General features: G+C 44.3%; 1 long non-coding RNA gene across 1 annotated transcript in view; it reads left to right on the top strand.

Annotated features, from left to right (window-relative positions):
* The window catches only part of LOC138756484 (uncharacterized), a 49,495-nt gene extending 22,826 nt beyond the window's left edge, over positions 1 to 26,669 (top strand). The window contains exons 2-3 of the long non-coding RNA XR_011353090.1: positions 18,910 to 19,120; positions 26,503 to 26,669. This is a non-coding gene — a long non-coding RNA (uncharacterized lncRNA). The remainder of the gene's footprint in view (positions 1 to 18,909; positions 19,121 to 26,502) is intronic.
* Positions 26,670 to 27,145: the final 476 nt, after the last annotated feature.

The raw sequence follows: 27,145 nt of genomic DNA, 5'->3' as shown, positions 1-27,145 counted from the left end.
GTGATTCAATCTTACAGAAAGTATCCCATCCTATAAATCTATCCAGTAAGTTCAAAGCTCAATGGTGGATAATGATTCAAGCAACACAAAGGGATTTATTTTACTTGAACAAACAACTGTACTCCAGTGATACTTCTAATATTCGATTGCTTTTTTATGTAGCAACACAATCTCAATTTTTATACAGTGTGTGAAATGTGATGGAAAACTGATTGCACAGGTTTTGTTCTCTTGTGCCCATTGTGAAAGTGTGTGGAAGAATTTTGCAGCTGATCAAATAACATGTTCATCTGGCAAGGGTAAACCATCTCCTCGAAATAACTGAAATCTCCCAAGTCAGTACAAATATGACAACAATGTCCTGTTTCAATTCATTGAAATCTACATCCTGAGAAAGGTGAGGCTTACTTTGCATGCAATTCAACTCAAACTGATTTCCTTGATGTTTTAATTGGCTTATATGGTTTTATGATCTCAATAAGTTTTTGCATAATTGCAGAGGCTTTCTTCCATTAGATGGACATAAGCATGTGAAATTAAGTTAGTGAGCAATTGCCAAATTAACTTAATATTGATTAATGTGAAACAATCCATTTCAGCAGGAAGAATAATGGTTACCTGCTTCTTGGAAAATATTGGTGTGAGGGAACGGAGGAACCCTCAGTACAAGTTTCTAGGGACACAAGTTAATAAGCCTATACCATAAGCAAACATGGAAAAATCGAAAGAGCTCGAATTAAAAGTAAGGACGTTCTAACTTGTAAAATACTTGAGTTAGATAATGAAAATATGTGTTTTAAAATGTCGACTGGGAGAAAGGGAGACTAACTGCATTCCATTCTTTTGCTTGTACTTCAGCAAGGCTAAGGCTAATTATGAACTTCTCATTTGGCAATAAAAGACTATTAACCATTGGGTCCCAAGAGAATTCTAAGAAACATGTTCTTATATGGTGAAAGTTTGTATAAATATTTAATTTGTGAGCCACGAAGTAGACTCTTGTGGTGAGACTAGCTACATATGATGGTGCTTCTTGCTGTAACATATTTCTAATGCTTTGGAAAGCGAATTAAAATAGCATGTGAAATTTTGCAGCTGAATCTATGTCTGTTTATCAATTAACATCAGCTCTACTTTAACAATCACACTTGGGGTATTATGGATAACTCTCGGCTCCACACCTTATCGAGGCTCTGGACAAGATGCAAAAAGATAGGCCTGAATGACATCAAAACTGTGAAGATCTGCCTATCATGAAAGATTGAACAGGCTGGTGTTCTTCTTGACAAGGTTCTAATGTAAAATAAAAACACACCAAGATGCTGGGGGAACTCAGCTGGTCTTTTAGGAGACAAAGATATATTGCTGACATTTTGGACCTGAGCCCTTCTTCAAGAAATAATCAGAAGGAGCAAAAAATGGTAAATCTAAAAGTAAATGGCGGCTGGGGTAGGAATCCCGACCAACACAAGTTGTTAATTGGATATGATAAGTGCAGACAATGGTGGCTGGGGGAGGAATCCTGACCAACACAAGTTGTTAATTGGATATGATAAGTGCAGACAATGGTGGCTGGGGGAGGAATCCTGACCAACACAAGTTGTTAATTGGATATGGTAAGTACAGACAATGGCGGCTGGGGAGGAATCCCGACCAACACAAGTTGTTAATTGGATATGGTAAGTACAGACAATGGCGGCTGAGGGAGGTATCCCGACCAACACAAGTTGTTAATTGGATAAAGGGGGAGGTGAGAATTGATTATGTCTGTCTGAAGGTAAATGGAAAAAAGGCAAGAGACAGACAGAGCTGGGGGAAGGTGATAGATGGAAGAAGTTGGGTAGGGGGTGGGTGTAATGAAACCGAGATAAGTCTATATTAATGCCATCTGGTTGGAGGGTAACCAGTTGGAAAATGAGGTGTTGTCACTCCAAGTTATGGGTGGTTTCAGTCCGGCAGTGCATGAGATCATGGACAGGCATGTTGGCAAGGGAATGGGATGGGGAATTGAAATGAGTGGCCACTGGGAGATCCATGCCATTGCGGTGGCAGAACCAAGGTGTTCAACAAAGCAGTTTCCCAGACTGTGTCCTGTCTCTCTGATGTAGAGGAGACCACAACGGGAGCACCAGATACTGTAGTGACCCCTGCAGATTCACAGGTGAAATGTTGCTTTACTTGGAGGGCCCTGAATGGTGCTGAGGGAGGAGGTATGGGCACAAGTGGAGCATCTTCTGTGGTCTTAGGGGTAGGTTGGTGGGGAGGGATGAATGGACAAGAGACTCTCGGAGGGAACTGTCCCTGCAGAGTGCGGAGAGGGAAATATATGTCAAGGGATGGGATCATGTGGCAGAAATGGCGGAGGAGGATGTGGATGCTGAGGCTGGTGGGGTGCTAGGTGAGTATGAGGAATCCTATCCTTGTTGCACATGGGGGTAGAAGGGGCCAGGGTAACTTAGCAGCACACAAGACTGGGACTTCAGAAGCAGGACTCCATCTCAGCTCCGGTGAACAACAGGATCAAACCTCCACCATGAACTTGGCTGCCTACAGGACTGAGTTTTGGAAGTGGGTTTCCACCTTGGTCCCTGCAAGACTTCCTTGCAAACTCCAACCTTTGCTCCCCTCCCTCCTATCCTCCTCCCCTCCCCAACTCCTTCAATGCTATTGAACGTCCCCTTAACCCCTGCTTGGTCTTCACCATCCCCTCTGATCCTCCTCTCTTGGATCTGAACATTCTGTCCTCAGTAGAGGCTTCACCTTCATCCCACTTCACCCACACCTCAATGAGTTCCACACATGCCATGATGCAGAACACTTCATCTGTTGTCTCTGTATCCATCCTTACTTCCACAACCATGATTCTTAACCTCCCATTACAGATCCTTCCTCCTCTTGGACACCTCGATCTGTTTTTCTGGTTGCTCTAGATGTTTGCATTTCCAACTGCCGCTGTGATATCAAACATATCCCTCACTCATTCTAATCTCACCCTCTCAGGATGCCTGTCCCTCCACTTCTCTTTACACCAAATCAAACCTCACCATCAAACTTGCAGGCAAGGGTGGCACTGTTGTGGTCTGACGTGCTGACCTCTATCTGGCCAAAGCCAGACAACAACTCTCAGACAGCTCTTCTTACCCCTCCAACAGGACCTCACCAAAAACTCATTTCACCATTGTATCATGCACTATCTCTGAACTCATCACTTTCGGTCACCTCCAACTTTATTATTTCCCAACCCTGCCCAATCTCATACCCAAGATCCACAAACCCAAATTTTCAGGCAGACACATCGTGATTGCATACTTCTGCCCCACTGAATTGGTCTCCGCTTACTTTGAATCTTTTGTTCTCCCCCCCCCCCCCCCCAACCCACCCACCCTCTGCCCCTGGTCCAGTTCCTTCCCACCTACATCCGGGACACATCACCCTCCATCACTTCAACAAATTCCAGTCCTGAACTTGATTGCCTCATGTTTACCATGACATCCATTTCCTATACACCTCCACCCCCCATACTGAAGGCCTCAGAACCCTTCATTTCTTTCTAGACAATAGACCCAACCAGTCTCTCTCCACCATCTCCTCCAGCTGGCAGAACTTGTCCACAGCTTCATAACTTCTCCTTTGTCTCATCCCACTTCCTCCAGCTCAAATGAGTAGCCATGGGTACCCGTATGGGCCCCAGCTATGCCTGCCTTTTTTGTTAACTATGTGGAGCAATCCAATCCATGCTACAAACCTATACAGGGAAGGCCCCTCAACTCTTCCTTTGCTACATGGATACTGATGAATAGTTTGATGCTGCCTCATGCACCCTTGATGAGCTCGCCAACTTCATCCACTTTGCTGCCAACTTCTACCCTGACCTCAAATTCACTTGGTCCATCTCTAGCAACATTCTCGCTTTCCTCAATATCTCTTTCTCCATTTTGGGAGATCATCTCTCAACAGACATCTTTTACAAACCCACCAACTCCCACAGCTACCTCGACTACACCTCTTCCCTGTAAGAATTCCATTACATTCTCTCAGTTCCTTCTTCTAACAAAGTGGCTTTCCCTCTACCACCATCAACTTGGCTCTTAACTGCATATCCTCCATTAGCCGCACATCTGCTCTGGCCCCCTCCATTCCCACATGCAACAAGAACAGGATTTCTCTTTTCCTCACCTACCACCCCACCAGCATCCACAATCAACACATTCTCCTTCACCATTTCTGCCACCACTAGATGCAGATTCCCCTCTCCTCCCCTCTCCACAGGGACAACTCTTTCCGTGACTCCATTGTCCACTCCTCCCTCTTTCCCTTAGTACCTACCCCTGTGAATGCAGGTAATGCTCTACTTCGCCCACACCTCCTCTCTCAGCACCATTTGGGGCCAAACCACTCCTTCCAAGTGAAGCAACATTTCACTTGTGAATCTACAAGAGTTATCTGGTGCTCCCGTTGTGGTCTCCTCTACATTGCAAAGACTGGGAGATCATTTGTTGGGCATCTTGGCTCTAACGGCTGCAATAGTGTGGATCTCCCAATGGCCAACCATTTCAATTCCCCATCCCATTCCCTTGCTGACATGAATATCCATGATCTGAGACTGAGACTACCCACAAATTGGAGAAAAACCACCTCATCTTCTAACTGGGCACCCTCCAACCGGATGGCATTAATATAAACTTCTCTTAACAGACATAATCAATTCTCACATCTCCCCTTATCATATCCAATTAACAATTTCTGTTGGACAGGATTCCTCCACCAGCCAGCACTGTCTGTACTCTTAGATTTCCTCATTTTTGCTCATTTTGCTTATTCCTTTCGGCCCGAAACGTCAGCAATATCAGCTGAGAGATCATCTGAGTTCCTCCACCATTTTGGTGTGTTTTTACTACAATCGCAGCATCTACAGACTTTCGTGTTTCACTTCGGCTGTAGTATGTTTAACTGTTCTCTGAAGGAATGATGCTCCACATATGCAAAATTATTTTTCAAAGCCAGAGTACTTGCCATTTAAGATTGGGAAAAGGAGGAATTTCTCTCAAATAAGTGATCACAGTGAATCCAAAGGAGAATTGTGAGGAAACTATTTTTCTGAGAAAGGGGATTTTCCACTGTCAGAAGTTATGGAAAATGGAATAGATGCATTGTGATAGTACAGATCTATCACCAATATACATAGTGTATATCGTTACAGTATCTAGACTGTGCTTACAGCAATTGGCTGAGAGCTAAGCCACGCCTATTGTCTGGGCCTTAAAGGGTTGTGTCCCTAGCCAGGTCAGATCATTCCGGACTGGTCGGCCACCTGTGAAGAGCTCCTGTCTTTTGCTAATAAAAGCCTTGGTTTGGATCAACAAGTCTTTGATTCTTTCGACGAGCTCTACATGCATGAAGTAGAAGTCGTAAGGTAAAAAAGAGAAATACAGTAAAATGCCTGGTATCCAAAATTCAAGCAGCCGGCAAAAAAAATTGAGGAAAATAAATTTATAAAAATTTAAATAAATAAGAATTAAAAAAAGTAAAAATACATTAAAATTATAAACATAAGTTCCCTGAAGTAAGTCATAAACCTTTAGTGAAGATGGGAAAAATATTCAGCCAGCGGAGGGAGGGCCTTGTTCGGGCTTTGCTCGAAGCAGCTGTTTGAATAAAGTTGTGTCAAAGGCTTTATCTGTAAACTTCGGGTGGGGGGGGGGTAATTATCTATAATATTATTGTTCTTTTTTCAGGCAGCTCTGTGGAGGCAGATGCAGTGATGGTTAAATTTTTTCAAAAAATATAACTGAAAATAAAGTAAAATCCTTTAAGGTTTATATATTTATGCAAGTGAAGTTTGCCTAGTCTAAGTCCGGTATAATATTTTTGTCTTTTAAACTGTTCATTTTTTAATGCAGGTGTATTAGTTAGGCATTGCAAGAATAAGTCTCAAGCAACCGGAAAATGCCCACCGGCATCTACCAATCCCCATAGGCGCCAGATACCAGGGTCTGAGCAGAATGAAAAGAGGTGAAGCCTAATCCCTAATGTGGACCATATGTCCTGTTTCTGTGCTCTTATCACTTCATAATTCTTCAGGAAGTTATATGGCAATTGCATCACTCCTCGAGTGAAGGGCAAAGCAAAACAAAAATGACTGCTCTGTGAAGCTGGGCCTGATAACCTACTGTTCAAGGATAAGATTAGGGTCACAAACAGTTTCAGTCATGGTCAGAATATCTTGGCACAAATGTTTCACAGCAGAAGACCAGTCAACATAATAATTATATTTTCTCTCTGAGCTCTGTGGTGTTAGTTGAGATTGGTGTAACTTTTTGAACCGAACTCCAAGGTGATCTGTGTTAATTCACTCTGCCCTTCCCAATTCTTTATATGGCGAGGAGTTGCCTGTATTGTGGTTGGTGCTGGCTGCCATTGCACCCACTATTTGTTTATCTGTAATATTTTATTTATCATTTTAAGTGTATTTTACAGTTAACAAATTACACAAAATACGAAGTGTCAAGAAGACCCCATTTCTCTACCCTTTTTGTGTAAGTCTAATAAAACAAAAGGTTTTATAATCGGAGTGGCCTTCTCCTATGCAGGTTTCTTACCCGGGCTGGAGGGGCCTCCCTCCCCTCCTAGGTCGGACCATACTGCTCGGACTGGGGCCGAGGCCGCCGCTGCTTTCCATGTGCCCGGACCGGGGCCGCCGCCTCCTACTTTCTGCCCGGACCGGGGCCGCCGCCTCCTACTTTCTGCCCGGACCGGGGCCGCCGCCTCCTACTTTCTGCCTGGACCAGGGCCTCTGCCTGCCTCACTCGACCGAGGACGCCGCCTCCCCTTTGCTCTTGCCCGGATCGGGTCCGCCGCCGCCTACCCTCTGCCCGGACCGGGGCCGGGGCCACCGCTGCTTTCCCTGTGCCCGGACCAGGGCCGCCGCCTCCTTCTTTCTGCCCGGACCGGAGCCTCCGCCTGCCTCACTCGACCGAGGCCGGGGATGCCGCCTCCCCTTCACTCTTGCCCGGATCGGGGCCGCTGCCGCCTACCCTCTGCCTGGACCGGGGCCGGCGCCACCGCTGCTTTCCCTGTACCCGGACCAGGGCCGCCGCCTCCTTCTTTCTGCCCGGACCGGGGCCTCGACCCAAGGTCCTCGCTGCCACATCCTAGCTTGCTTGGCCACGGCACACGAACCATGGGTGTAAAGGGTGGGGCCAGTACTGCGCGCACTGCACTCCACCTAAAAGCTCCTTTGCGCATGCCCGAGGACAGGTCCACGTCCTCCCCCTCCACGTCCTCCCCCTCCACGTCCTCCCCCTCCACGTCCTCCCCCTCCACGTCCTCCCCCTCCACGTCCTCCCCCTCCACGTCCTCCCCCTCCACGTCCTCCCCCTCCACGTCCTCCCCCTCCACGTCCTCCCCCTCCACGTCCTCCCCCTCCACGTCCTCCCCCTCCACGTCCTCCCCCTCCACGTCCTCCCCCTCCACGTCCTCCCCCTCCACGTCCTCCCCCCCCACGTCCTCCCCCCCCCACGTCCTCCCCCCCCCACGTCCTCCCCCCCCACGTCCTCCCCCCCCACGTCCTCCCCCCCCACGTCCTCCCCCCCCACGTCCTCCCCCCCCACGTCCTCCCCCCCCACGTCCTCCCCCCCCACGTCCTCCCCCCCCACGTCCTCCCCCCCCACGTCCTCCCCCCCCACGTCCTCCCCCCCCACGTCCTCCCCCCCCACGTCCTCCCCCCCCACGTCCTCCCCCCCCACGTCCTCCCCCCCACGTCCTCCCCCCCCACGTCCTCCCCCCCCACGTCCTCCCCCCCCACGTCCACCCCCTCCACGCCCTCCCCCTCCACGCCCTCCCCCTCCACGCCCTCCCCCTCCAGTCCTCCCCCTCCACGTCCTCCCCCTCCACGTCCTCCCCCTCCACGTCCTCCCCCTCCACGTCCTCCCCCTCCACGTCCTCCCCCTCCACGTCCTCCCCCTCCACGTCCTCCCCCTCCACGTCCTCCCCTCCACGTCCTCCCCCTCCACGTCCTCCCCCTCCACGTCCTCCCCCTCCACGTCCTCCCCCTCCACGTCCTCCCCCTCCATGTCCTCCCCCTCAAAAGATGCTCACAAACTCAAGCTAGCATGCTGGAACTTCAGAACCATGCTAGACAAGGCCGACAGACCTGAACGTCGATCTGCCCTCATCGTACATGAACTCCTCAGACTTGACATCGACATAGCCGCTCTCAGTGAAGTCCGCCTTGCAGATGTAGGCAGCCTCCAAGAACGTGGCGCGGGCTACACACTCTACTGGTCTGGCAAGCCTATGGATGAATGACGCCTATCTGGTGTAGGCTTCATGGTCAAGAACTCCATTGCCTCCAAACTCGAAAACCTCCCTACAGGCTACTCGGACCGGATCATGTCCATGCGACTCCCCCTTCAAAACAAGCGTCGCATCACCCTCATCACTGTCTATGCTCCAACCCTCCAGGCGGAACCAGCAGAAAAGGACAAGTTCTACACTGACCTGCGCAACCTCATTCAATGCACCCCTATAGCCGACAAGGTTGTCATCCTTGGCAACTTCAACGCTCGCGTCGGCAAAGACTCAGAAACCTGGCCAGGAATCCTGGGCAAGCATGGTTTCGGCAAGTGCAACGACAATGGGCGCCTCCTGTTGGAGTTCTGCGCAGAACAGCGGCTTGTCATTACAAACACCCTTTTTCAGCAGAGGGACAGCCTTAAGACCACCTGGATGCATCCCCGATCCAAACACTGGCACCTCCTGGACTACGTCCTGGTGCGATAAAGAGACAAACGAGATGTGCTCCACACCAGGGTCATGCCCAGCGTGGAATGCCACACTGACCACCGGCTGGTTCGCTGCAAGCTCAACCTTCACTTCAAGCCAAAGCCCAGGAACAGTATAGCCCCCAGAAAGAGGTTCAATGTTGGAAACCTGCAGTCAGACGAAGTGAGAGGAAACTTCCAGGCAAACCTCAAAGCCCGAGGATGCAATCCGCCTCACGGACTCGTCCCCTGAAACCCTCTGGGATCAGCTGAAGACTACCATACTGCAATCCACTGAAGAGGTACTGGGCTTTTCCTCCAGGAAAAACAAGAACTGGTTCAACGAAAACAGCCAGGAAATCCAGGAGCTGCTGGCAAAGAAGTGAGCTGCCCACCAGGCTCACCTTACAAAGCCGTCCTGGCCAGAGAAGAAACAAGCCTTCCGTCGTGCATGCAGCCATCTTCAGCGCAAACTCCGGGAGATCCAAAATGAGTGGTGGACTAGCCTCGCCAAACGAACCCAGCTCAGCGCTGACATTGGCGACTTCAGGGGATTTTACGAGGCTCTAAAGGCTGTGTACGACCCATCACCCCAAGTCCAAAGCCCGCTGCGCAGCTCAGACGGCAAAGTCCTCTTCAGCGAGAATATCTCCATCCTCAACCGATGGTCAGAACACTTCCAATCTCTTTTCAGTGCCAACCGCTCAGTCCAAGATTCCGCCCTGCTCCAGCTCCCTCAACAGCCCCTAAGGCTAGAGCAGGACGAGGTCCTCACCCTGGAAGAGACATATTGAACAACTGAAAAGTGGCAAAGCAGCAGGTATGGATGGAATCCCCCCCAGAGGTCTGGAAGGCTGGCTGCAAAACTCTGCATGCCAAACTGCATGAGTTTTTCAAGCTTTGCTGGGACCAAGGAAAACTGCCTCAGGACCTTCGTGATGCCATCATCATCACCCTGTACAAAAACAATGGCGAGAAATCAGACTGCTCAAACTACAGGGGAATCACGCTGCTCTCCATTGCAGGCAAAATCTTTGCTAGGATTCTCCTAAATAGAATAATACCTAGTGTCACCAAAAATGTTCTCCCAGAATCACAGTGCAGCTTTCGCGCAAACAGAGGAACTACTGACATGGTCTTTGCCCTCAGACAGCTCCAAGAAAAGTGCAGAGAACAAAACAAAGGACTCTACATCACCTTTGTTGACCTCACCAAAGCTTTTGACACCGTGAGCAGGAAAGGGCTTTGGCAAATACTAGAGCGCCTCAGATGCCCCCCAAGGTTCCTCAACATGGTTATCCAACTGCACAAAAACCAACAAGGTCGGGTCAGATAGAGCAATGAGCTCTCTGAACCCTTCTCCATTAACAATGGCGTGAAGCAAGGCTGCGTTCTCGCACCAACCCTCTTTTCAATCTTCTTGAGCATGATGCTGAACCAAGCCATGAAAGACCTCAACAATGAAGACGCTGTTTACATCCAGTACCGCACGGATGTCAGTTTCTTCAATCTGAGGCGCCTGCAAGCTCACACCAAGACACAAGAGCAACTTGTCCGTGAACTACTCTTTGCAGACGATGCCGCTTTAGTTGCCCATTCAGAGCCAGCTCTTCAGCGCTTGACGTCCTGTTTCGTGGAAACTGCCAAAATGTTTGGCCTGGAAGTCAGCCTGAAGAAAACTGAGGTCCTCCATCAGCCAGCTCCCCACCATGACTACCAGCACCCCCCACATCTCCATCAGGCATGCAAAACTCAAAACAGTCAACCAGTTTACCTATCTCGGCTGCACCATTTCATCAGATGCAAGGATCAACGAGATAGACAACAGACTCGTCAAAGCAAATAGCGCCTTTGGAAGACTACACAAAAGAGTCTGGAAAAACAACCAACTGAAAAACCTCACAAAGATTAGCGTATACAGAGTCGTTGTCATACCCACACTCCTGTTCGGCTCCGAATCATGGGTCCTCTACCGGCATCACCTACAGCTCCTAGAACGCTTCCACCAGCGTTGTCTCCGCTCCATCCTCAACATTCATTGGAGCGACTTCATCCCTAACATCGAAGTACTCGAGATGGCAGAGGCCGACAGCATCGAATCCACGCTGTTGAAGATCCAACTGTGCTGGGTAGGTCACGTCTCCAGAATGGAGGACCATCGCCTTCCCAAGATCATGTTATATGGCGAGCTCTCCACTGGCCATCATGTCAGAGGTGCACCAAAGAAGAGGTACAAGGACTACCTAAAGTAATCTCTTGGTGCCTGCCACATTGACCACCGCCAGTGGGCTGATCTCGCCTCAAACCGTGCATCTTGGCGCCTCACAGTTCAGCGGGCAGCAACCTCCTTTGAAGAAGACTGCAGAGCCCACCTCACTGACAAAAGACAAAGGAGAAAAACCCAACACCCAACCCCAACCAACAAATATTCCCCTGCAACCACTGCAACCGTGACTGCCTGTCCCGCATCGGACTTGTCAGCCAGAAACGAGCCTGCAGCTGACGTGGACATTTACCCCTCCATAAATCTTCATCCGTGAAGCCAAGCCAAAGAATAAAACAAAAAGTAAAAACAAAATGAAAACAGAAAATCCCATTGTCAGTGGGTACAGTGGAAAACATAGAGACATGATATTGCCACAGGATTATATTGTTTACTGAGGTCTACTGGCTAGCCAGAAGTGATCGCAACCCTATGCTGGCGTCAATGAAGTGCCAATATATTCTAGACATGGTTGCTAAATTTTCAGGAAGGTGTTATATCCTTTCTAAGACTATATATGATCTTTTCAAGAGGAATGCAGCTATTCATTTCCGAAGACCATGTATCAATGAGGAGAGGGGAGCCAGATTTCCATGTCACTGCTATACATTTCCTGGCCACACACAAGGCAATTTCTGTAAATTTTATTTGGAAATTAGTTAGCAATCTATCAAAACTCATAAAGTTCCCCAGTAAGCAAAGCTCTGGGTCCACTGGGAAGGTGACTCCTGTGATCTTAGTCAGGGTGTTACAGAGGTTGTACCAGAAGGGTCCCAACGTCATGCAGAGCCAGGTAGAGTGTAAAAAGGAGCCAACCTCGATAACACACCTAGAGCACATCTCTGACAACTCAGGTTTATATTTATATAGTTTCTGTGGGGTGAGGTCCAGCTGATGAAGAAAATTATAGTGAACCAGTCTATAGTGGTAGTCAACAAACTTCCTTGACATAGATCTGACCAGAGTTGCTCATCAATTGTTATGTTCAAATCTGAATCCTATCTCACTCTATACTTATGCAAACCTGGCTTTGGGCCCTCATTCATCAGTAAGAAGAACATTCTAGAAATAAATTTATATACATTTCCTTCATGAAGCAGTTTCTCCACTTCAGTGAGTCCCAGTAAAGTAATTTCAGGGCCCAAACTGGCCTTAAGAAAGGATCTTAACTGAAGGTAACAGAAGAAGTTCTTGTTAGGCAAATCATATTTCTTCTTGAGCTGTTTAAACAATTTTTTAAAAAGTAGTTTTTCATAGCAATTTTCCAGATGTTGTATTCATTTATAATGCCATCTCACTATTTATTTTTAAGACCAGAAGTCATAGGAGCAGAAATAGTCTATTCTGCCCATCGCATCTGCCCCACCACTTAATCAAGAGCTGATCCATTTTCTCACTCAACCCCACTGCCCAGCCTTCTCCTCATAATCTTTGATGCCCTGTTAATCATGACCTGGCCTTCACAACCACCTGTGGCAACACATTCCACAGATTCACCACCCTCTGGCTGAAGAAATTCCTACACATTTCTGTTTTAAGCAGTCACCCTTCAGTCCTGAAGTTGTGCCCTCCTATCATGAGAAACAACCTTTCTACATCTACTTTGTCTATGCCTTTCAACATTTGAAATGTTTAAATCCCCAACCCCTAAATTCCAATGAATACAGGCCAAGAGCTGTCAAATGCTCCTCATATGATAACCCTTTCATTCCCAGAATCATCCTTCTGAATGTCCTCTGAACCCTCTCCAACATCAGCACATCTTTTCTTAAATGTAAAGCCCAAAACTGCTCTTAGTACTCCAAGTGAAATCTCAACAAAGCCTTATAAAGTCTCCACATCACTTTTCTGCTTTTATATACAATTCCTCTTGAAATTCATGCCTATCAGTTCACAGACCTTGCTTTCAGATAATGAAGGAATAACACCCCACATACATAAATTTAATCTTCAGGACCAGGAAAAGACACCGCTCTAAATTGTGCTGCGTAAATTCTCCAATAGACCTTCTCAACAATGCTTAATGTTATCAGAGCAAAACAAAATAATATGTAGGCTAACATTTTTCTTCTCTCACAGGATGTGGATTGTGCCAGCAGGTACTTACTGTCTATCTCTAACACCCGTGAACTGAATAGTTTATCAGGTCTATTGAAACAGTAAGACCATATGGCCATGGGTCTGGTTTCACGTGTAGGTTAAGCCAGATACTGAAACTGATTCTAGTTTTTGTAGTTTTGTTACTTTTTTTTCAATTCCAAAATCAATTTATTTTAAAATCCCCCCTCCTGGCTATGATGAAATTTGAACACATGATTCTAATTTATTAATTAAAGCCACTAATTAAGTCTAATAGCTATTATGCTACTTATACCTTTGAATGCATCTGTTAAGGCTATAAGCTGGAGATCCTGTGACAGAGCAAATACGCTTATTCTGAAATTGCAGCCTGTGTGGACCGGAAGTAAATTTAGGTTTGTGGAAAAACTCCAGAACAAACATTGGAGGGATTTGCCAGGAGTGGAATGTTTAGATTGCAACAGATTAAAAGGTACTGGGAGGTGACTAAAACTGGACAAAGTAAGCAGAAAGGTATGGGTGGCTTTGAAGATTAGCACTTGGGCCATGATTTAATTAGAGAATTAGTATCATCTGTGGTAGCATTATTATTTTGAACTATATTCCTCTGGTTTGCATCTTTACAATATTGCAAAACACCAGGAATTGTCACTTGCTTTGTAAATGTGAACTTCAGGGTTAAAGATTAGTTTCATGTCTGTATCTGTTATGGTTATTGTATTTCTCCTAGATTACAATTATCACAAATATGTCCTGAGGGAAAATGACTGCATTTTCCTGTGGCAGTGCCTAATTTGCCAACCACGTGGACGATTCAAAACCGGCTCTGATAAGAGGTGGCCTAATGTAACTTGTACGTGGGAGAAAATGCTAGCAGTAAATGCCCCTCAACTCGTAGCATTCATCTACATTCTCTGCAAGATCTTGAATGTTTTAAGATGACTGATTTGCCCACTGGCCCTCCAGGTGATGGAAATCCAGTCTAGGCTTGGAATAAATATTCTGAAAAATCCAGTTTTTAGGTCTGGTCTTTGGTGTGATAGAAGCAGAATAATTAGCCTCAGCATCTGGTAATATTAAATTTGGTTTATTAAATATACTATAGGAAAAAAAAGTTGAGTTAATAAACTGGTTATCAGAATTCTGGAGTAAAAACACACAGTAAATGCTGGAGGAACACAAATGGTCTCACAAGGTCCATAGGAGGTAAAGATATTTGGGGCCTGTGCCCTTTTCAAGGTAGAAGCAAAAGAATAAACAACCAGATGTCTGAAGAATGGGAGGGGAAGGAGTCCAGGCCAACAAAGTGTTAATTGGGTATGATGAAAGAGAAGGTGAGAATTGATTTTTGGTTCTGAAAGGAGATGGGGGAGGGAAGGAAGAGAGACAGAGCTCAAGGAAAGGAGATGGGGATGAAAATGGGAGGGGGGGTGGTGAGCAGGGATTTAACAGAAACTGAAGAAGTCTGTTTTAATGCAATCCAATTGGAGGGTGTCCAGGCAGAAGATGAGGTTTTGTTCCTCCATTTTGTGGCTGGCCTCAGTCTGGTAGTATGTGAGACTGTGGATAGGCAGGTCAGCAAGGGAATTGAAATGAATGGCCACTGGGGGATCCAAGCTCTGGGCCATTAGGGGATGCCAATTTGAATCCCACCATAGTGGCTGACCATTTCAAATTAAACAGTTGGCCAAGTATGAATTTTGCAAAATAACTAATCATTAACCGTAAAACTTCAGGATTTTTGTAAAAGCCCATTTGGTTCACTGATGTTCCTCAAGGTAGAAATTGGCCACAACTGGTCTAGCCTAAATGTTGTTAGGTCTGCTTTGCTCATGAATGAGTGAGTCAAACACCAGACTGAGTCGAAATCAAGGTTCTTTGTTCTTTATTGCCGGATTGTAACACTTGCAACTAACAGTGTTAGTTGGAGAAGGCGCATTCTGCCGTTATCAGCAAGTGGTGTTTTTTTTATACCTCAGGATATGTACTTAGTAAATGATCATACCATGACATTGTCCAATGAATAAACTGTTGCTATCCTTCTCTGCTAGCTTCCTGCACATCATTCTTGTTAGTGCAAAGCTTATCTTGAGTGTTCAAGGTCACATCTGCATTCTGTTACTCCTTAGTACTGGGTGACTCCTTCTCCGGTCCCATCTCATGATGTTTTTACCTTACAATGTGTGATCCACAGAGTTGAGGTACATTTATAGGGATGCACAATAAATGTTGATGTTAACCTCCAATGAACCAAAAAATAAGACAATCTGGACTAAAAGGAAAGGATGGTTGTGAGTAATGGTGGCCATAAGTACTGGAGGGTCATAAAACCTCTCATTGGTCCTCAACCTTTTTTCTTTCTACTCGCTTCCCACTTTAAGTATTCCCTATGCCATTGGTGCTCTGTGATTAGTAAGGGATTGCTTAAGGTGTTATGTGAGTGGAAGGTTGAGAGTCACTGCTCTAGACCCAATTGTTACTGAAATATTTGGCTTGAGAAAAATTGTCATTCTCCCATTTCCTTTGGCGTGACAACCTACAGTCAGCTCCGTACAGGCTGTTCAAGGAATGGACTGTAGTGTTATTTAAAACCTGGGGTCTGGACCCAAGACCACAGTGCCTATAATTGGCAGCAGCCATGAAGGGAAGCAGAGGGGACTGGAGCAGGGCACCAGAAAATCGGGAGACCACCCCATCTGAGAAACCCATGGGACGGTGACCATGGTGGTGGACCAATGAAGGGTTCTGCATCTGAAGGAACCCCACAGGCAGTGGGCTACCGGTGATTCTAGGCGAGGAACCCATGCTGGCTGTGGGCCCCGTACCAGTCTGCGGACTGCTGGAGATTGGCTCAAAAATGGATGAAGGGATTCCAGGTATCAGAACCAGGATATGAGAGAGTGCCAAGGGTATTGAAGGATTCCTAATAGCATTGGAGGTTCAAATCTGGAGCTCTGGTTGCCAATGGACTGGACTCTGTGTGGCTGCAGAGGCTGTGGGAGCAATGGAAGCAAATCCATGGACACTTGGGGACTCTGGGGGAACTCTCATTTGCTTCTCTTTCCCTGACTATAAGAGGCACTTCAGGTAATTTCTGCTGATGGTGAATCTGCCTGCTTTGCATGATACTGTTTTTATTCCATGACAATAAATTGAATCTTGAATGTTGAATCTGGGTTGTAACTCCAATCGCTTAACAACATTGATTCTGGATTGCCTCGGAATGTCATACAGTTCATGGGCAATTGGGGATGCTGCTAATTTCCATGGAATTCCATATTCCATAAATGCACAGATGTGTGGTGGAAAGTGTGTGGACTGGCTGCACAATGGTCTGGTATGGGGACACCAATACCCTGGATGTAAAACCCTGCAAAAGTTGGTGGACACAGCCCAGGGCATCACAGGCAAAGCCCTCCCCACCAACGTGAACACTGCTGTTGGAGAGCAGCAGCAATCCTCAAGGATCCACACCACCCAGCACATGCTCTGTTCTCACTGCAACCATCAGGAAAGAAGTATCGGTGCTACAAGACTTGCACCACCAGGTTCAAGAACAGCTGCTGCTTCTCAACCACAAAGTCAATCAGGGACTCATTTAAGGACTCTTAACTTTACACTTTATTAACTTTTTTTTCTCTCTGTCTTGTACGCTTAGTTTTCTTACTTGTCTTTATTTCTTTACATATGTATGTTGAGTGGTAATTCTGCCTTGCCTAAAGAGTAAAGAATCTAAGGGCTTAAAACATTTGTTGACTTCAAAACTTTCTAACATTTCAATCCAATTCATCCAATCTTGTGCGATGGAATCTGGAATAGTTTCATCCCATCCAAATTTTCTTCTGCACAATTCTTGCAGAATTTCATGGCTATTAATACTATTGGTGCCAGTATTCCAAAAGGATCGTATATTGAGCTTACAATCGAAAGAATACCTCTTCTTGTCAAAGGTTGTTCTTTCAAAACAATTTTGTATTTGAAAACATCAGATTGAATACACCATTGCACTCCAAGAATCTGACAATAAGTCTGAAATCTGAAAAAAAAATCAGTTTACTAAAGTCTGAATTGGTTTAAAAAAAAATAAAAATAAATAAATAAATAAAAATTCTATTTCAAATGGAAAGAGGTGAAAAATTAATTGCACATTGGATGATCCATTGAGCTGATTGCTGGCTGGTCTTGTTGTAATTTGAGTGGGTGAAAGGATTTTGATGTATTATTGTATTAAGTTCAGGTTAAGTAGATGCCATGTTCTGACATCTGACAGGGTTTTAGATTAGCTACATTACAATGGACCTGTTAGAGGTATTGGGTCAAAGATACAAATATGCTGTTTATAAGTTTTAACAAGACTTGACTATAATTAGGTGATTTATGGCATTAGTTGACAGCAAAGGAAATCTGGATTCTCAATCCTCTCCTTATCAGTGGTTAGTTTTCATGGAGAAATTAAGCAGGCAATAATGTCTGCTTTTGGGGAACTGAAAACCCTTGGCTCCATCCCTGTCCTGGTGATATTAAGAGAACACAGTTCACCAACTCTTAAATCTCTATTTTAGGACCTAAACTCTGTGTCTCTCTTTCAACTTCAGTTAAGCTATTTGATCAGAAATTTGCCCAAATTTTGCCTGCTTATTAGGTTTTAAATGGACTGCAATGTCTCAGTAGTAGATGACAAAAAACCTAGACTGTAACATAATTCATATTTATAGAGACCAAAATATCAGAGGACAGGAAAGGATGCCAGAACCTCTGAGAATGAGAGGTTATTATCATGTACATCATTGTACCAATGCCTGAAATTCTGCTTGGTGCAGTTACATAGGTACATAAAATTGTGTGGCCAATTTTGGGTAAATAAGTATTTTAAATGAGATTTTTTAAAAATTTCATATTGCACAATGGCTTTGTGCGACTTGAAGAAACTTAATCCAAGTAAACTCAATCACTTGGTTGTGCAATTTTCAGTATATGTTCTGCATCCTCTGCAACTTGTCCAAAATTCATTTGCACGAGTTCATGAAGGGCCTATGCTACTCAGACACAAGTCATGAGATGAAAGGGATCATCTCTGCACCTACTCTGCAGTCAGGGGGTCTGAGTCATGGGTTTTCCCACCCACTTGACTGCTTCCTTGCTGCTGAGGAACCTGTACATTTAAACCTTCCCACACCTCCCTGGACCCAGCTTGGAGTCGTGGAAAGGTGCAATGTGGAAAGAGGCCCTTCACCGCACTGAGTGTGCACAGATAGTCAGCTACCCATGGCACTAATCCTGCATCCATTCCATTCTTGCCATATTCCCATCAACTGCTCCAGATTCTATCAATGACCAATTAAAATACCAACCTGCTCCTTGTTGATATTAGAGGAAAATGGAAGAAACCCATGCTGCTACAGGGAGAAGTGTACAAACTCCTGACACCTTGCATTGAGATCGAATCTGGGTCCCTGGTGCTGAAAGGCAATGTCTCTACTATGTGTACCACTGTGCTGTTCTCTGACATCCCACAGCTTGACTGCTAATCCAATTCTCAATTTCTTTTCCTACCTCCCCTTCCCTGGCAGTATCTTAATTACAAACCCCAACCCTTTACACTCTGTGAATGAATAGATTTGCTCCCGTGAGCAATTTCATGTGCAAGGCCTTTCAATCACATACAGGTATACGCTCAGTGACAGTTTAATGTGCCTAAAGAAATTGCAAGCAATGGTACCTTGTCCATGATGTGTGTCCAATAAGGCTCTTGTTACTTATTGATTTCAATGGCATGTCTTTAATTCTGCTGTAAATTACTTTCAGGGTGAGAAGAACATTCACTTCAGTTGTCACTACCTCTCTGGCATCAAAACACTCAGGAAAAAATGGACTGAATGTGTATAAGGATGTTGTCTGCCACTAATACCTCCTCCAGACACTCAGCTCCAAAGAATTGGGTCTTTCATTCAGCCGCTGACCTACAAACACTGGTGTGATTTTTCTCTGCAAATTGAGTGCTGAAGGATTTCTCCATGTAAGTAAATGCTCTTCTGTAGAATGGTTGGTAAAGAGTACACATCATCTTTGCAACTTGCTGTTATCTGGGCCAGTTTGATGCTCCAGTTGAGTTTGCTAATATTGAGAGTATTTCATTCAGCAGAAGCTGACAGCTCTCTTCTATTTGCAAAGTTCACATGCAAAACAAAAAGTCTTAAACAGACTGTTGATCCCTGCTGTTCTGATCAAGCAGGCGTCATAAGGAGAAATTAGAACAGACAACAGCAGGGAATTGCAGTTACACATTCCAGTCACACCATTAAAAGTGTCAAGATATGATTTGGCAGTTTATTTTCTTTTGAAATGATCAATCTTGCTTTCTAATATTGTTATCTTAAACATGGAATACAGGGTTATGTAATAGCAAGGAGCCTCTTTCAACCTCTGGGTAATGACTGGAACAGTGTGGAATATTGCTGGGTGGTTCATTACCCTGGTGTTTAAACAAGTCCATGTTGATAGAATTAGCTTCTCCACCACCGAAAAGATGTGAGGTGAAATGATTAATGCATCACAGTTGAATAAACTAAATCAGAAGTCGACCCTAATTTTGTGGAATTCAGGAGTGTTGAATCAGAATTTTTTTAAATGAAATTAGGAGATTGCTTATGGATTCAAATGCCACTTGAGAGGCTTTAACATAAAAATTTAGTTCCACGCTGCAGTGCTGAGGGAAAGCTGCTCTATCAGGGATGTTATTTTGGAGGTAAATGTAAAATACAGTAAAATCCCTAGTATCTGGCACCTATGAGGATTGGTAGATGCAGGATAAGTGAATCTTTTAGTTGCTTTTCGAATCTTTCAGACTGCATGATGTGTGCTTGGCGAACTAACAGTGAGGGACGCCAATTTGAAACTTGTGTATTTTTTCCCTATTTATTTACTGTTTTTTTTTGCCGGTTTCTTGAATTCGAGAGAGCAGAGGTTTTATTGTAGTTTTGTTTTATGGATATTTGCGCAGCCTGCAGTTATCATTTAGTGCAATGTCCCAACTTGTGGTAACAACCAGCAAGAGCAAAGCTGAGAAGAAACAGAAGGTAACGGGACAACAGAAGAAAAAGGGGAAGATTCAGCAGCAGGTAGAGAGCAGAAATGGCCAGAGACAGACTCAAATGAAGCCACGTCAAAAACTTGCATTATGTTTGTGAATGTAACAGGGGTTTTACTGTAGTCCCATTTTAACAAAGTAAATGGGAATTCTCTGCAGAATGTAAAGACAAATGCTGGAGGAACTCAGCAGGTCTCGCAGCCTCCATAGGAGGTAAAGATATATTACTGGTTTTGGGCTTGACCCTGTCTTCATTGTTCTCTGCAGAGTGATTTTTAATAGCTAACATTATAAAAACAGATTACCTGGTCATTAACACTTGGTCCTTGTGGGAGCTGGCTGTATACAAATTTTGCTCTGTTTTGAAATAGTGACCAAAGCATAAAAACATTGAAATACCCTTGGGGACATTCTGAAGGGGTTATGAAAGGTACTGAATAAATCTAATTTTTTCTTTGTTTTTGGAAACAAAATTAACAGTGTTTATATATTAAAAAAAAACTCTATTGCAGCTGGCTCTACTATAATTTTTGAAAAGGAATTTTTGATCGCTACAATGTGTTGACAAGCACTGCAGAGGACCCAAGGACACTAGTTAAGTTGTCAGCCTCTCCTAAGTCAATGCAGAAGTGAATTGTATTTAATTCACTGAAACAACAAGGACCTCCCAGTGGCCAACCCACAATTCCACATCCCAATGTCGTACTGATGTGTCTATCCATGGCCACGTGTGCTGTCGGGTTGAATTGGAAGAACAGCACCTTGTATTCCATCCTGGCAGTCTCCAACCAGATGGCATCAATATGGACTTCTCAACTTTCATTTAACCCCCTTCCCCTGGACTCTGTTTCCTTCATCACTCTGACTCCTTCCTCCAACTCCCAGCCCCTCCTTTCTTTCTATCAGAGAGTTGTCTTTTATTTTTCTCAGCTCTTTACCCCTTTCCCCATCATCTCAGCTCCTTTCTCCTCTTCCCCTTCCCACCTGCTCCTTCTTATCCCCCCCCCCACAACTTCTTATTTCAAGCATCTGTCTGACCTTCAACACACTCAAAGCAGGCTCAGGCCTGAAATGTCAACTGCCTTTTCCTTTCTCTGAACACTGAGTGACAAGCTAAGGTTCTCCAGCAGTTCTGTTTACTTTGTGAGACCCCCACTATCTGCTTATTCCTTGTTTACCAATACAGGTACACAATCCTTTATCCGGAACCCTTGGGGGACAGTGTGTTCTGAATTTCCTGGATTTTAGAACAAAAGCCAGCTGCCCAAGATTTCCCACCTGAATTGTGCTACCGTATCCACCCCCTTCCAGTCGCGCTGCTGTCTCTCTTTCCCCCTCTCCCCCCGCCCAATTGAGTCACGCTGCCATCTCTCTTTCCTGCCCACCCTGTTCTTAGTTTCTGAGCAGTGCATTCCTGGCACCTAAGGCACACACTACTGTTCTTTTTTAATTTTTGCTTTGTTGTTGCATTTTTGTTTTTTTTTTTTGCTCCTTTCACCTGACATCTATGCCTTCTATTTCCACCATGGGAAAAGAGTCTGACTATCTAATTTTCTGTGCCTCATGTAATTTTAGAAACTTTTGTCAGGACACTCCTCAGTTTCCAATGCTCTGTAGGTGAGGTGAGCAACCTTTTTTTAAAGAAAACCTCACATTCCACCTTAAGTATTCCCTATGCCATAAGTGCTAGTAAGGGATTGCTTAAGGGTGGTATGTGATCAGAGAGAAAAAAGTTTGAAAATGACTGTTTTAATTGTCCCTAATTGACTCATTAGGTGCATGGTTTCAGAACTCCAAAGAAAATGGGCCAATGACAATTTTTCTCAAGCAAAATATTTTAGTAACAATTGGGTCTACACAGCAGTGATTCTCAACCTTCCCTTCCCACTCACATACCACTTTAAGCAATCCCTTATTAATCAGAGCACCTATTACATAGGGATTACGTAAGGTGGTATATGAGTTGCCCATCCCTGTTCTAGAGGAAAGAACATTCTGATGAACCTCTCTGCACACCCTCTAAAGCCTCCACATTCTTCCTGCAATGTGGCGACTAAAACTCCGCGTCTTTATAAATTTATTTTACTGACTTCCCAACCTTTACACTCAATGCTCTGACTGATGAAGGCAAGCATCCAATACCTCTCTATTTGACCAACATACTTTGATGAAGGGCTCAGGCCCTAAACGTTGGTCACCCTTTACTTGTTGTAGATGCTGGGTGATCTGCTGAATTTATTCAACATGTTGGTGTTATCCACTCTATCAAAAAGTGTTGCCACTTTCAGAGCTATGAACTTGCATTCCAACATCCTTCTGTACATCAAAGCTCCTAAGGGTCCTGCCATCCTGCCATTTACAGTCAACATTTCTCTTGCCCATTAGACCTACCAAACAATGCAATATTTGTCCCAGATTAAACTGATTTGATGACTCAACCAATAAATGCAGATCAATTCCGTGAAAGGGCTGGATGGGTTGGAGTTTGTAAAATGTGTGCAGGATAGCTTTTTACATCAATACGTGGAGGTCTCAACTAGAGAGGGAGCGGTGTTGGGGAATGAGATGGGTCAAGTGACAGAGGGATGTGTGGGGGAGCACCTCGGGACCAGTGATCATAATGACATTAGCTTCAAGGTAATTATGGAATAGGATCAGTCTGGGCCCAGAGTTGAGGTTTTTGAGTGGGGGAAAAGTTGGGTTTGAGGAGATGCGAAAGGATTTACAAGGGGTGGATTGGGACAATTGGTTTTCTGGGAAGGATGTAATAGAGAAATGGAGTCTTTTAAAGGAGAGGTTTTAAGAGTACAACATCTTTATATACCTGTTAGGTTGAAAGGTCAGGTCAAAAGTTTGAGAGAGCCATGGTTCTCAAGGGATATTGGAAACTTCATTTGAAAAAAGAGGGAGTACTACAATAAATATAAGAAACAGGGGAAAAAAGATGTTTGGGTACTATAATGAATGTAAAAAGAATCTTAAATAAATTAGAAAGCTAAAAGAAGGTATGAGGTGGCTATAGAAAGCAAGGTGAAAATAAATCCAAAGGGTTTCTACAAATATGTAAATAGCAAAAGGAAAGTGAGAGATAAAATTGGTCCAATAGAGAATCAGAAAGGACAAATGTGTGTGGAGCCAAAAGAGATGGGGGAGGTCTTGAACAATTTCTTTTCCTCAGTATTTACTGAGGTGAAGGATATTGAACTGTGCAGGGTAAAGGAAGCAAAGGGGGTAAATATGGAGACTATAGTGATTAAGAAAGGGGCAGTACTGGAGATTTTGAAACATCTAAAGGTGGATAAGTCTCCAGGTCCTGACAGGATTTTCCCCAGGACCTTGAGAGAAGTTAGTGAGGAAATAGCAGAGGCTCTGGCAGTGATTTTTCAAATGTCATTAGAGACGGGTATAGTGCCGGAGGATTGGTGTGTTGCTCATATGGTTCCTTTGTTTAAAAAGGGTTCGAGGAGTAAGCCTAGCAATTATCGGCTTGTAAGTTTGACGTCTGTGGTAGGTAAATTGATGGAAAGCGTTCTTAGAGATAGTATATGGAGGGACAGGGTCTGATTAGGGACACTCAACATTGATTTGTGCGTGGAAGGTTGTGTTTGACCAATCTTGTTGAATTTTTTGAAGAGGTGACTAAGAATGTTGATGAGGGTAGAGCAATGGATGTTGTCCATATGGACTTCAGTAAGGCCTTCGATGAAGTTAATGGGAGGTTAGTTAGGAAGGCCAAGTCCTTGGGTATTAATTTGGAGATAGTCAAATGGATTCAACAGTGGCTGGAAGGAAGGTGCCAGAGAGTAGTAGTAGGTAATTGTTTGTCAGGATGGAGGCCAGTGACAAGCGGTGTACCTCAGGGTTCAGTATTGGGACCATTGCTGTTTGTCATATATATTAATGATCTAGAGGATGGGGCAGTAAATTGGATTAGTAAATATGCAGATGATACTAAAATAGGGTGAATTGTGGATGATGAAGAGGGTTTTCAAAGATTGCAGAGGGCTTTAAACTGCTTAAAGGAGTGGGCAGAAAGATGGCATATGGAGTTGAAGTGTGAGGTGCTTCATTTTGGAAAGAATAATCAAAGCAAGACATATGTGGTAAATGGGAGAGCATTGAAGAATGCAGTGGAGCAGAAAGATCTAGGAATAAAGGTGCATTGTTCCCTGAAGGTAGGAGCACATTGGATGGGGTGGTGAAGAAGGCCTTTAGTATGCTTCCCTATATAAATCAGTGCATAGAATAAAGGAGTTAGGAAGTAATGATGAAACTGTACAAGGCATTGGTGAGGCCAAATTTAGAGTACTGTGTGCAGTTCTGGTCACCGATTTATAGGAAGAATATTAACAAGATGGAGAGAGTGCAGAGAAGATTTACAAAAATGTTGCCTGGGTTTCAGCATCTGGAATACAAGGAAAGATTGAGCAAATTATGTCTTTATTCCTTGGAACGTAGAAGGCTGAGAGGGGATTTGATAGAGGTGTTTAAGATGATGAGAGGGATAGATGGAGTTGATGTGGAAAGGCTTTTCCCATTGAGAGTAGGAGAGATGGATACAAGAGGTCATGGGTTGAGAGTTGACAGGCAAAGGTTTAGGAGTAACATGAGGGGGAACTTCTTTACTCAGTGGTTACTGTGTGGAATGGGCTTGTGGGAAAGGTGGTGGAGGCAGGGTCAATTTTGTCATTTAAGAAAGAGTTGGATGAGTATATGGATGGGAGGGGGATGGATGGATATGGGTAGGGTGCTGGTAGGTGGGATTAGAGGAGGGTACTTGGATTAGTGTGGACGAGAAGGGCCTGTTTCTGTGCTGTAATTGTTATATGGTTATATATCAATCTGAATACTGCACTGAAGAGTTGGCCTAGACAATATGCTCGAGTCTCTGGAGTGAGACCTTTGCTCAGAGATGAGAGAACTAACATTGAGCCAAGTCTGTCACAAGATTTAAGCTCTGTGTTGATGCCCAATGGCACATTCTTCACTAATCAACCTTTAATGGTAATATCGAGCAAGTAGATTATTATAGTCATTTGGTTGCTAAACTAGTCTCCATTGTTAGAACCATTGATTTGGAGATCTGCGTTTAAGTACCACCAGGCAGTTGGGAATTTGAATCAATTTAATAAAATAAATCTGGAATTAAAATGTCAATATTAGTGACAGTGGTCATGAAGCTATCTGATGTAAATCAGAGATGTAAATCTGTCAATCTTAGACTGACTCTGGCTTGGTTGTTATTCAGAACCACATCTCCTGGCTCCTGAATGAATGTAATATCTTGATGGGCTGATTAGCCTTCTGAATGATTCTGTTTGGAATAAAAGCAAGAATTGTGCTTGGCACCATAATGTAACACAATTTTCCCTGTTATTGTGTGTTGAGCAAGCATCCTTTATCAAAATACTAAATCTATTTAATTAAACAAATGTGAGTTTTTTTTCCAAATGGATTGACAACCTAAATGCTAATAATAAGTGGTAGTAACAAATATTAGGACTGCATGCACTTCTTTTACTTTTTCCAATTATAAATTCTTGCATTTGTAGTGGAGTCAATTTGTGAAACGCAAGAGTCTGCAGACAGTCTGATGATATTGAAATCACAGAAATGGTGCACAAGACCTCAGCTGGTCTCACAGCACCCATAGTGGGTAAAGATATATAACAGATGTGTCGGGCCTGAGCGCTTCTTCAAGGTGTGAGTAAAAAGCAGACAGGCACCTGAATTCAAAGGCTGAGGGGAAAGGAAAGACAGGGCAGGGGAGAAGTGCAGGCCCACAGACAAAAGGCGATCATTGGACATGGATAGGAGGCAAGGTGACAATTAATAGGGGGAGGGGTGGCTCTGAATGCAGATCTGGAGGAGAGTAGATAGAGGGAAAAGGAAAAAGAGAGCTAGAGGAAAGGGGAATTAGGGATAGATGGGAGGGCTAACGGAAACTGGAGAAGTCAACGTTAATGCTCTGCAGATGCCTATTGTCCAATTATAATCTTTTGTCTGTGGGTCTGTGCTCCTGCCCTGTCTTTCCTTCTCCCCAGCCTTTTAATTCGGGTGCCTGTCTGCTTTTTACTCACACCTCAAAGGAGGGGGGGGGGGGGGCTCAGTCCTGAAACGTCGGTAAAATGTCTTTACTTCCTATGGAGGCTGTGACACCTGCTGAGTTCCTACAGCATTTCTGTTTTTTTGACCTTCTGAATCGAAAATTTTCAAAGAATTGTTCAGACACAGGTAAACATGCATTAATATACATGCAATTATAAACTATTAAAACTAAATAAGTCCTTGACTTGCCTTTCTCCCCACAGACAACATCTCCTGTTGATTTCAGCAAGCCCATTGTACTTTGGAGAAGATGTAGATTTCCCAGCCTGAGAGTTGAGAAAACTTCACTGATTCTTGCTGTACTCTCTCTCCGACTTGGTGGTGCTCAGGTGCTGTGCTGAGGAATCCTCCACCGTCAGAGGCTCCATCATTCAGGCCAGATCTAAAGCTAATAGTACATTCAGTTCAGAAACACTGATTCCATACAATCGCTCACTTGCATAGCAATCCACACTAAATTGCTGCTCCCCTCTAAACCTGTGATGACTTGGATCCTTGGCAGCTCCTGACCAGTGAAAGGTCTTCCCACTGTAAATATGCCTGGTCTGAAATGCTCTGAGCCACGTCCTCAGACTTGACTGCTGAGAAAACTGCATGTCTCTGACATTAACAAACACTGAAAAGTCTTCAATTAAAATTTAATTATGCTATTAAAAATGCTATTAAAAAATTCAAACTTTCTTAAACATTTTTATAAAATATTTTTTTAAATGTTAGGAAACACTTAACCTAAAATATATTTAAATATTAAAAAAATTAACAATTAACTACATTTAAATTAACTCGATTAATCGAAAACATGTAATGTAACCGATAGTCTATGGAGTCATTTGTCACCTTGAAATT

Source organism: Narcine bancroftii, chromosome 3 (assembly GCF_036971445.1).
Source record: "Narcine bancroftii isolate sNarBan1 chromosome 3, sNarBan1.hap1, whole genome shotgun sequence".
Taxonomy (NCBI): domain Eukaryota; kingdom Metazoa; phylum Chordata; class Chondrichthyes; order Torpediniformes; family Narcinidae; genus Narcine; species Narcine bancroftii.
Note: the sequence above shows the minus strand (reverse complement) of the source record. Positions and strands in the feature narration are given on the sequence as shown.